Below are 12732 nucleotides of genomic sequence, written 5' to 3'. Positions count from 1 at the left end.
ACTTTCTCAAGACTTTGACACCCAACTCTCCCGGCTTGTCAATATGTGACTACATCTCCAAGATGTGATCACACATAGACCTTTCCTTGCCAATAGGGCTTGAGTGACCTTAAGCTTTTCAAGAACTTGTGGGTTAGGGAGAATAATTGGAGGAGGTGGAGGAAGTGAAGTTCCAAGAGATTTGGGTTGATCATAGATGTCTGAACTAGACATCTTTTGTGAGATATTCAAGATAGTTGATCTAAAGTCCTTAATATAACACCCAATATGAAATATTAAGGCTAGGACCCAACACAATATTTTATAACTTGGAAGAGGGATGTCGTAATCCAAGCTATAGAATATTTGAAGGTAGGTGAATGACGATTCACCAATTTCCACCAAGATAAACGAAATGTATTATTGGTTTTGAAACTCCTAGATTCTTTTGAGATTCATTAAACTATTCAATGGCATGTTTCAATCTCGAGTGGTCCCTTCAGGTTTTGTGACTGGGATGCCGAGGATCACAAAACAAGGTGTGAATAACCATGCAAATATACTTGGTACCTTTAAGTGTTTACCCCTCAATCGATGTGCCGGTTAACCACACACGCTCCATCGATACAATGATAAACATTAAGTTACCCTTTGCCTACCTTGTTAAATACGAGTTACTGTGCCGGTTAACCACACACGCTCCACTAAACGACTTAAACAAAGTGCAAAGTTTAGATCAGCAGATCTAAACTTTACTACCGAAAAGGAGCCGCTTTGGTGACGCGGTTCGGGCAGGGGGGGGCTGACATCCGCGGGTTCCATGTCAAGAGAGAAGGACGGGACGGGAGAGGCATTTTCGGGGACTAGTAGTTGTTCTAGATGTGGACACCTTTTAGGATTGTTTACATGTTTTGCGTGAGTGTCACTTTGCTAAATTGATCTGGAACATCTTTATTCCCACTGAGCATCAAAGTGCCTTCTACTCCTTGGCATTCACGGATTGGTTATGCAGCAATGCTTCTTGTAAAGATCTTAAGTTTGGTTTTGATTGCCAGTGGTGTACGACCTTATGTGCGATAGCATGGAATATTTGGGTTTGGAGGTGTCAAGCTGTTTTTGATGGAGACTTTATTCTCCCTCATGATCCTAACCGGAGGATTGCTAACGATGTTTAAATTGCTGTCTCTGCTTTCTATTCGAAGAAAACGGAGCCAAGTATGCAGGTAACCAAGTTTCTTGCTTGGGAATTTCCTTCTGTTCAAATAAAAAAAATAGGGATGGTGCTTCTAAGAGTAACAAAGACTTGCATGGTGCTGCCACGGGACATTCGTCAGGGTAATGGTGGCCTTCCCTGAGACTGTTCAGGAACATCTTGATGTGAGTATACCTGAAAAATTCCTCAACCTTCGCCCAGAAATGAAAGAACTTAAAGGGTATATTGACCTTTCTAAACTAAATGCTAGATCTAACAATACAAGGGCAATGATCAGAAATGCCTCTAGGAAAAAATGTCGCTTCGATAATATCCTATCTTTTCTCTAGCCTGGAGCCGACACTCCTAAACCTAAAGCAGTTAGCAAGCAGTTAACCATCTTTCTCAATATCCTCTATGCCTACTTCTCTTCCGAATCCAAGACTTGTTTCAAACTTTAAAGCAGTCAATCAAGCAGCACTTACCGCTATTCCATATATAGCATAGAGCTCTTACACAACGCCTAATAGGCTAGCTGAACTATAAAGGCTGGATTTCCCCGATGGAGAGGCAACCAAAAGGCTATGCTCAGTCTTTTCAGAATCGGATTGGACTGGAGAAAAGAAAGCAATTCATGCAGAATTGGACTGGAGAATGCGATTCATGCAGAATCGGATTGGACTGGAGAATGCCGTTAATTACTATATGAAGTGGAATAGCCAGATGCGAACTGGTGTTACCAGTACATGATGAAAATAGGTTGCCCAAACGAGGTCTTTCATCCACTAGTACGAGGAAGGTTAAGGAGCTAGGTGCTTTAAGGCTAGCGGAAGGATGTTCTTCCCAAGAATGGTACTCAGAAGAAGAAAAGGTTGTTGTTCCCACAACACTCATTGATACTGAAAAGTGGTCATGAAAGGAGACTACTTTTGCTTTGAATGCTTACCCAAGCTCTTGGACAGACTCGGTTGTGAGCAAATCCTCTCTTCGAGAATCAACCGTTCACTCATGCTTTGGACGAGAGAAAGTCTAATTAGTCTTCCGCTTGAACGGTGATATCTATAATAAAGAATACCTGTCTCAAGGTAAATAGGAGTTCCCGGCTCAAGCTAAATGATACCGGCGCAAGGTAAGTAAATTCTTTAGTTTAGGGAAGGATCCCAAGTGCCATCGATTTAGCTCTTGGAAGAAGGGAAATTCAATTTTGAAGAGTGGGTATAAATAAGAGATCTTCTCTCTTTCCCGTGCTTTAGGAAGCGAGTGACTCCCGGACTTATTTAAAGAGAGTGAAATGAGCCAGTAGCTCTGGGAAAGAAGGAAGAGAAAGGGAAGGAATCACTATAGTTACTCAAAAAAAAGGTTCGGAATCGAATCCGCTCAAGCTGTGAACAAAGAAGAAGCTCTTGCCACTGTCGGTCTAAGCGTAGTTGGAGGAAGGGGAGATAGGATGAGTGAGGGTTCAATTCTTTTCTGGATAGAAAGGTAAGGTGCGGAGCGGCAATCAAGATGGCAAGGAAAGTAATTGATAGAAAGATTGCTACTAACGCTTCGCTAATGAGAGTTGGGAGTTGGCTTACGTTCCTCTGTTAAATAGCTCCGATTCTATCCGAATAAGGGAGAAATAGAAAGAACTGGGTAAGACTGAACTCTTCTTTTCTGGTAGTTGTAATGCTAAAGTATATTTTTCCTCGGTAAGCATTATCCGTGAAATGACTCATTTCCATTACTGTTTTCACTCCAAAAGAATGAGAAAGACTCGGGGAAGGGCGGACTGGCGGGAAGGGTGGTACTAAATTGAATTGAGTCCCGATATCCTTCGAAAGTACCTTTTGATAACCTTTTCTCATGCAGAACATAGAAAGGTTAGTCAGACTGAGGGCGGAAAAAGAAGACGTTTTACTTTTTTTTGTTTCATATGCTCTTGCGATGCGTACCTGATACAGAGAAATCTTTGCCGCAGCACGAAGCCGTAGTTCATCCAAAGACTACAATTCCATACGTGACAGACAGAATTCAGGAATGCTTTAAAGGTAAAAAGGTAGTTATGAAGTCAACAGAGATGCGCAGGTTCCATTCCCTCTGTCCGGAGGGCTTTCGCTTTATATAGAAGCCCCTCAGCACCCGTACAATCAAAAAAATGGAAATTGAATTCAGTGATTGAGATAGCGACAAGTTAAAGCTGAGAGGACGCACCCATTCCCGAAATCCACTTTAATTAAAGCCTTTTCGAAGGCGCGAAAGTTCGCATTTTATCTTTTCTTCAAGCTTTCGCTTGTATTTTCATAGACTAAGTTTAGTAATCACTCTTTAGTAAAGGCACTCGATTAGCTGGAAAAACGCTCTTCTTTCCATTTTATGTGATTTGAAGATAGATATAGATAGAACTCGATCGAACTAAATGCTTTTCGTCTTATCGTATATAAGAGAAAGGTTGCTTTTAGGAGTGACCTTTCTCGATTTCAACAAAACAAGCCGATGGTGATCTCACTTTCGAAAAAGAATAGAAAGCGTACTGACTCTGACTGCTATCTACGATGCGATCAGGGGGGGAATAGCGCAAGGGCTTAAGTCATCGATTCAAATCCTATCTTTTTTTCGGTATGCCGCTCCGCGAGCAAGGAGCGAATGACAAAGATATATAATAAAATCATGGCTTCCTTTTTGGTTTCATTTTAAGTCCTTCTTATTTTTACTATTTTAGCAACTTTGCTAGAAGTAAAGCTTCTCAAGTGGTGTTTTCAATTCTTTTATTATTTAGTGTTCGATTTAGACTTAAACATCAACTATGATCTCCTGTTATTACTTGTCTTGGTTTTGGTTTTTGTCTCACGGATCTTGGTTCGCGCTTTATGGCATTTCCACTATAATAAGTGTAGGAATTCATGGGTACCTGGGATCACTTGGACCATTTCCACTCTGTGTTGTCTTCTTGACCTTTGCTCTGAGTGGTTGGTCGAACACGTAGAATGTGCAGGAGAGGAGGGTTCCTCAAATGCCCAACTCGATTTGGACTTAACTCTGCGTCCGCCGGGACCAACAGCAGAGGAAATAGAAAGGGAGATTTCCTCTTTTCTTTCTTCCTTTGGAAATAGGGGAGTGACCTCAAGTGTACTCCAAAATACTAAGATTAAGCTACAATTGGATGTCGCGTCCCCCGCGAAGCTGTTGAAGATCCGGGAACTTCTGCGGGATCTCCAAAGCAGACCGGTTCCTGCTTTCCAAGCAAGAGATGCTTTATTGAAAGCTCTCGCCCGACGGGAGAGGGACCAGACGCGTGATCCATGAGGTTGGCCGCCCATCGTCGGCTCTACGAACTAACAAGGGGTCGGTCGCGAGAGAGAGAAGGGGTGGTCCGGCGGGTAGGGGGGCTCGTCAGGGGGAGCAAATCGATAAGTCCTTCGAAAGATAGGGCTTCCCGGAGAATTTGGTGTCTTTCTATTTGGAAACAAAGGACCATAAGTCTAATTAGACACTTCGTCTTTATTGTTCCACTAGCTAGGATAAAATTATAAGATGTCCCTTGCATTATTAAAACCTTCTTTTTTGATGTCAAAGACCAGAAGCTACGCGAAAAATTTTCATTGGATCTCGGTTGTTCTTAACAGCGATGGCTATTCATTTAAGTCTTCGGGTAGCACCACTAGACCTTCAACAAGGTGGAAATTCTCGTATTCCTTATGTACACGTTCCTGCGGCTCGGATGAGTATTCTTGTTTATATCGCTACGGCTATAAACACGTTCTTGTTCCTATTAACAAAACATCCCCTCTTTCTTCGCTCTTTCGGAACCGGTACAGAAATGGGTGCTTTTTCTACGTTGTTTACCTTAGTTACTGGGGGGTTTCGGGGAAGACCTATGTGGGGCACCTTTTGGGTGTGAGATGCTCGTTTAACCTCTGTATTAATCTCGTTCCTTATTTACATGGGTGCACTGCGTTTTCAAAAGCTTCCTATCGAACCGGCTCCTATTTCAATCCGTGTTGGACCGATCGATATACCAATAATCAAGTCTTCAGTCAACTGGTGGAATACATCGCATCAACCTGGGAGCATTAGCCGATATGTTACATCAATACATGTTCCTATGCCCATTCCAATCTTGTCTAACTTTGCTAACTCCCCCTTCTCAACCCGTATCTTGTTCGTTCTGGAAACACGTCTTCTTATTCCATCTTTTCTCGAATCTCCTTTAACAGAAGAAATAGAAGCTCAAGAAGGAATACCAAAACCTAGTTCACTCGCTGAGTCTCTTTGCATCCATGGCTGAATGGTTAAAGCGCCCAACCGGGCAAATTCGTAGGTTCGATTCCTGTTGGATGCACTTTTTACGTTCAGTTCAATCGCTGCTCACGGAATTGATACATATAGCTCGCCCTTATAGCTTATGGGGCACATCACTCGCTCAACACTCGTTCAAAACATCCACTCTTTCTTCACTCGCTAGGGAAAGATAAAGGATAGATGACTTAAAATCCCGCTTAGAGATCGCAAAACTATAGTCAGAGTAGGAGTTCCCATCCGTCGAGGCCTTGTTTTACCCGCCCTTGGGACTGGAACTGATTGGTTGCTTGTTGTGACAGCCAAGGTCTGAACATTGTCCCACTTCCCTCATCGGGTTCCTCTCTGTTCATCATGGGGTTGTTGGGATAAAGGTGGGTTTGAGACGCGCTGGTACTCTTGATGCGAAAGGATATGGATCTAGAAGCCGAGATCAAAGCTTTAGTTCAAGATAAGAGCCCTTACGAACCAAGGCTTCTAAAGTTGCCGGAGGGTCCATCATCAAGAATGGCCTAAGATGGTCAGAAGCATTCCTAACAATGCTAGCCACAGCAGAATACTCCGGCAAAACGGGTCGCCATTTCGCGGAATCGAACGCCCTAAGAGGAAGATTTCATTTTCTTTCTATTTCGTGGAACGAAGTTGATCCATGGTCATCGGGATGTCTATGTTGAAAGAGAACCTAACCTGAAGAGTCATTGGTTTTCCAGGTCGGAAAATGAAGTAAACAAATCAGGTGGACAAGAGGCGAACCACTCAGCTGATGAGTCAACTATACTTTTTTAAAAATAGCCTAATGAGGAGACGATCATAACCTCTGAGCTCAAAGATGGAAAGCAAATTCCTTTTTTCAGGTTTTGCATAGCTTCCCAAGCGCCCGACTTTCTTTTTGGGTTCCGAGAGGCAGAGTAGCTTCAGCATTAGGGTATGGGATAGAGTTCGAGTGAGGCAGCAACCATAGATTGCAGAACTTTCAAGATGCTTCCTTGCGAAAGCCAACGGAGTCTGTACTGTAACTCAACCTTCTCATCCATGGAAGGATTCCTTATTCGATGATAAATGTCAATCGAGGGCACCCTCATTTCCAAAGAGAGAATCAGGCTGCACAGAAGGGGGAAAGCCCTCCTACTGAGCAAGATCATTAATTAATATTAATAAGGAAGCACTTAACTTAGGGCATCCAGTCTCACTTCACACAGCACAACGCCTTGCTATTTGCATTCATCCTTGTAACTTACCGAAGCGAGGATCTCATGCTATCATTGAACGGCTACCGAACCACCATACTCAGGTAACCGGTCTAGGTTCCAAGTACATCAACACCCCATAGCTACTTAGGGCCGCAACGCAATAAGGCTTTTCGCTCTAGTTGGGCAATGCAAGGAGGCCTCTTTCGCCATTCTTTCTAAATGAGAAACTTTTATTAGTTCAGTTCGGTATAACATCGATGAGAGGATAATTTTTTAACAGAAGCATATGATTGCCCCTCAATCGCCAGGTGGCTCGCTCCAGGTGCATGAGTAGCTTTGCTGGCACTTATAGCGGCCTCTTTTAGTGGTTCTTGCTTGCTCTTTAAAGTTGATCTGGTGCTGTCTTGTTCCTTCAGTTTGTTCTGATTCCGATGAAGGATACTATATTCCGTCTACACAACTACCTTGCTTGGTGGTTCAAAATGGAAGTCTAGGTATCTGCTTAAGTGGTCTGCTCGTACCGTTCCAAAAAGAGCTACGCTGACAGGCGTATTTTAAAATGTGTTTCCGGGCTCACATATCTAAATTTCAGCGAGATAGGGTGCGGATAGGTGGAATGGAAATTCCACTCTAATCCCTTTAATGGATCCCCGAAGGAGATGGGTGCAAATGGAATTTCAATCAAAGGCACTATGACCACTGAGCATGCCAACAAGGCAAACTCATAAAATCGTCTCCTGTCCCAGGTCACTGAAAGGGAGATACTCGCAGCCGAGCTCTCGTCCCACTCCCGCTGCCAACTTCGTGATAGAACGACCATGCGAAGGGATACGGATAGGCTGCCCTCCCACACTTAAGGCATTGTGTTACACCTTAAATGTCTAGATTTAGCGTTATTGTCAAGCATGTCATTCACTACTAAAAGAAAGGTATGGATATTCTGCTCGAAAGCTTGACGAAGAAGCGTAAGGAAAAAGCATATTTTAGGAAAGAGGTCCAGGTAGCTCAGCTGGTTACAGCTAATGAATGAAAAAACATGTGTGCCGATTTAGATTTCCTGTCTTAAGCCCCACCTCGGTAGCTCAGCGGTAGAGCGGCCTCTTGTATAGTTCAACAGGTAGTCGGACGTGGGTTCAAATCCCGCTCGAGGGAAAAAACAGAGAGAGCAGCGAAGGGGCCTTTCCTCGCTTCTGTCTTTTTTTTTTATAGATCAGTTCAGTCTGTAAACAAGCAGGTGATTTTTAGCCGGGAAACTGTAAACTTTCGAAAGCAAGCTCACCCACTCTCACCCAGTGGTTAAACTCTAGGATCTGATTTGAATTCCATATTAAAGAAAAGTAGACATCTGCGGCCTAAAACTACACGAGTGGATAGATTTACGGCTACTACTTCCCGATCTTTGTGAACGTTCACTTCAATAGGATATCTCGTTTTACTAGCTCGACTATAGAGAGAGGAACTAATGGTAACGAGCCAGACCAGATGATCTTCAAAGACATCCTTCACCGATCGATTAGATGAGAGAGGTCATTCAGTGTAAGACCTGAGGTAGACGAACGGTTCACTGTCAGTGGTTCCATACGTCAATCCCATCCTAAAGGAGCTAATGGAAGCCTGAATTCAATATGAAAGTGGGCTCTTCCTCTTCGATTCAAGCAAGTCGACCATTGAATCTATTAAACTGGGCCGCTTCTTCCCCCTCCGCAGGAAGACTTCCTTCTTTCCCTTGCCTGGCTGGTTATCTCTAATCGGCATTCGAACCCACAAAGCCTAGCCACACCGCCATTGTGCTATTAGCCCTATGCCTAGAAAGCCTCAGTTACAGACTGAACTTACCTATAGGAGGAGGTTTGATTCCATTTCCATTTACTGTTGCATGCGATCTTTACACCGACACCCCCATCTATCCAAGCCTAGTAAAAGGAGAATCAGCTGAAAGAAGAGAGAGCCCCCTTCCCGTTGTTGTCTCTAACTAAACCACCACTAGTACACTCTTCCACTATAGATGCTGAAAACCCGATTCCTTGACTTGCTAGTACTCAACCTAGAGATAAAAGAAGTAAGAGCCCCCTCTTGTCGCAAAATAGTAAATTAGGTTTAGTTGGAAAAACAGCTATAAATGACCACTACGAACGAAGGATGCAAGTCCTTTCAACAAACTCCATATCTGCAGAAAAATGCCACTGTTCTCAATTCAATATAGTAAGGCGTTTCTAATCTTCCTCGCAGCAAGACTTCTAAAAGCCAGTTGCTAAGAAAAAGATTAGAACAAGAGGGCCCTGGCGATTTCGGAACTAGCTTGACTCATTCCACCCGGGGTGAACGAGAACTAGTTCATCACCAGCATGCTTAACTCCTAGGACTTTTGGGATTTAATACTCTTACTCTTTTTGACCAAAAGATGGTGAAGAGAGGAGCTAGATAGAAGTAGTTTTTAATGAGGAGAGGGAAATCTGGCAATTAGTTAAGTCATTTTTTGTTTGGTCATAAGTTGGTTAGAGAAAAGTAATTAGTTCAGTTTTAGGCATACACTAATAGTAGGTTACGATTCAAAAGAAAGAGAGATTCAAGCCAATCGACCGGCTAAGAGGACTATTCAAATTCTAAAGTAGATGTTCATGCTCATATAGCTGCAAAATGACACTTGACCTATTTCCCTTATAGACAGACATGGAAATTAGAAAGTGTCTATCTTATATAGCTGTCAAATGAGAATTTCACTTTTCCCTTCGTAGAGAAGATCATGAATTGAAAAAGTTCTATCAGGGAAAAATGCTAATTTTTTATAGATTTCCGGGCACCAATCCCGACTTCTCCCGTTGCTATAGTATAATAAGAGATAGGCGCCTACCTTAAAGTCACCTATTGACACTCAAGCATGTTCATCCTGCTTTCTTTCCTTTATAAGACTGGAAGAGATAGAAGGCTCGTCTGTCTTTGCCCATTGATAGATATGCCTGAAGTACCAGAACTCTCTCCCTTAGGGCTCTCTTTCCGTAAGCCGGTGAGGAGTGAGGGATCTACTGAGACTGAGCCATCTTCGCTAGCCGATCTGTCAGTTCTATAGGGTATGAAGCTCTTTCCTAGTATTGGGTTCAGGAATTCATGCTCGCAGGTAAAGAGACTAAAGAAAAAAGAACATAAACAGTCTCTTGAAAGAGAGGAGCATTTGCCCACTCTGTGGTACATGAGCTCCTCGTCCAACTTACTGTCTTCCGATTTCATATCAGTTACAAGCTTGTCATTTCAATCACTTGCTACCTTTAAGGGAAAGCAGTTCGCCCATTGAATCGACTAATCTAAGTCCCCTTCCTATAGAGTGAACGTGAAAGCCGGTCTATAGTCCACCATGCTAATGGAATGTCAGCAACACAAGTAGTAAATTCATTCGTTGACAGGAGCGAGCAGAAAGAGAGAGCGTAAAGAGGGTCTTATCATGATGTCCTGCTTTCCTTTCTCCTGTTGCAGTAGAGTACAGTCTTACCACTAGAATAGAAAATAGGTCCAAAAGCAGGAAGCACAGTCAGGAAGGTAAGTTAGAACTCTTTTCTGAATTCCTATCTATAAAGTCAGGCTTGTCTATACAATACACCAAAGTGAGGTAAAATCATTAGTTAGGCTAGTGGGAAAAAATTACTCTGTTTCTGTCTTTTGAAAGAAGTAAGGTGTTCTTCCTTCATCCTCCATCCACACTACGAGGGCCGGCCGGAATATGTTTGGCTGTTCAATAGCCAATTCCATTTCGGTTCATTTTGGTATGCTGGGAAGATGAAGAGATGAACTTTAGAATTCAGTTACAGAGAAATTCAGCAAGAAGCTTTCAGGTTGGAAAGGTGCCCGCCCTCTTAGGTCAAGCTGGTAAGGCCTTGTTTTTAATGAAATCCACTCTTCAAAGCTTGCCTTTATTCCCTCGTTGTCCGGGGTCCCGAAAGGAATGGCTGGTAGGATTGAAGGAATTCGGACGAAATGTCCACGGTCTGGTGTTGGAGTGAGAGACAGAATTCATCTCATCGCATGGGAGAAGGCTCTCCGAAGCTTCGATTTGGAGGCTTGGGCTGGAGCTCTAGCTAGTTGGACTAGAAGCTAGTTATTCTGGTCTACTTGTTAGGCAGGCCGGCCCTCCTTCATCCTTTTGTTCCAATCCATCCAGACTACTATGGCAACCCATACTAATTGCCCTTGCACTGATACCGGTAAGGGGAGCGTCGGCCAGAAGATAAGGGGAAAAATCGCACAGACTTCTATACAGGGGAAGGACCTTATAATTATAAGAAAGGAAAGATTTCAAAAAGCAGATTAGGTACTTCCAACAGGAGAATAAGAAAGGAAGAAATAAGAGTGGAGAAAAAGGGAAATGGAATTCTTCACAAAGGGAGGGAACGCAAGGGGGACAGCACTAAGAAATCGGAAAAGGGGTCAAAAGAAGGGACACATCTTGATAGGGAAACAACCGGGTATAGGATATGGAAAGATATCAACATGTTTTCTTGAACGAACAGATTTACACCGTCAATGACAGCGCACCAAGGGAACAACGGACAATCACAGCAAAGGCAAGCACGAATGCTGCTGCCTACGAGACCCATCCAGGGGATCTTACACTGCGCATAGAGAACCCCTCTCACTTTAGACAGAGAGGGAATGACGATGGGTAGCCAAACCGTGAGGCAAAGAACTCGACCGCTATACACGAGGGACCAAGTGGAAAGAGTAGAGCAGCACCTTGCCGTAGAGAGGGTCCTAGAAAGGTTAAGAGTTCTGCACCGGTTGGAGTGGAATAGGAATCTAAAACAGAATTCGAGCAATTGGCTTTAACGAACCTATTTCATTAGAATGATCGAAGAACCCGCTTATCTATAGAAAGAGGGAGAGAGAATGAGAAATCACTCGACTATTAAGGAGAGGAGGGGAGAGTTCGACCGCCCTAAGCCAACCAGAACGGCAAAGAAGAGCTATATTCGGCGACCGGTAGGGAGAGGAGAGGATAAGAAGAGAGAACATCGACCATAAGGGAGACAACAGTTACTTCGATGTGAGTAGAGTGCCCATTTCCTTACTTATACTAACCTTCGTTTAGAAAGTCTCTCCCCTCGCTCTGACTCTTCCCATACTAAGACTTTTGTTGATCTACCTTTGACTTACTTCCTATCTCTACCCTTGATCCAAGGTAGCCGAAGGAGGGATTTTTACTAAGCTTTGCTGAAAAAAGTTGCAAACTTAAGTTCCAAAACTTAAGTCTTAACTTCGTTTAGTCAGAAGAACATAGAACGGCGGTAGTAGGGCGAAAGGCAAGGTCACATCCTGCCATCATAGCTTGCCTCCCATTGCTTCGTACGAGACAGAGAAAAAAAAAGAAATATAAAAAGAAAAATGGAAGTAGTGAATCAAGATATAGACTATCCTCTATCCGGATAGATAGGCCCCTATGAGCGACTATGCTGATCTTTAGATGTTTTGGCCACGTGCGTTTCCGCTAAGAAGAAGAAGGTTTGGATCTTTAAACCTTAAGAGGATGCTATCGAATGTGCTCTGGGCGCACGTGAGGGATGTGACCTATGTTAGGTCCATAAGATAGCACAACTTTTAGTGTTCTACGATTCACCTCCGAATAATGAGTAGATAGGGAAGAGCTTTTTATTTTTCTCTTAATAGAAGACTGATGGGTGGAGCAAGTGGTCAAATTACTATAGAAAGAAGAGTTGTAAACTATAGGACTTCTTTTTCTAGTAGTAAGATTTAGTGTTTTTTCGTTCCTTCTCTTCGATAAGAATATCGATTTGAAATGATAAAAATGCCTCTTTATTCTCTTGTGATCAGCAAAAGAACTGCCTAAGCATACTTTTTCGGATCCAAACTTCTTTGTTCTTTCTAAGTCTTCGTCTTGCATAGAAGAACGCAACTGTTGCAAAAACGGGTCTTTCAGTAGTAGGCGGCATCCCCTCTTAGTTGTAAGTAAGCGGAACCATTCCGTTTTGGTTCTTCTCCACATTCTTACCGGGCTATCCAGGAATTTTCCTATGATTTTAGAAACTGAAATTTCGATATAGAAGGATCTCCTTATTTCTGAATAGATTAGAGTATCATTTTCTTTAA

The sequence above is a fragment of the Lactuca serriola genome, chromosome 7, assembly GCF_051521515.1.
Source record: "Lactuca serriola cultivar US96UC23 chromosome 7, Lser_US96UC23_V15, whole genome shotgun sequence".
Lineage (NCBI taxonomy): Eukaryota > Viridiplantae > Streptophyta > Magnoliopsida > Asterales > Asteraceae > Lactuca > Lactuca serriola.
This window is presented reverse-complemented; position numbering follows the sequence as displayed.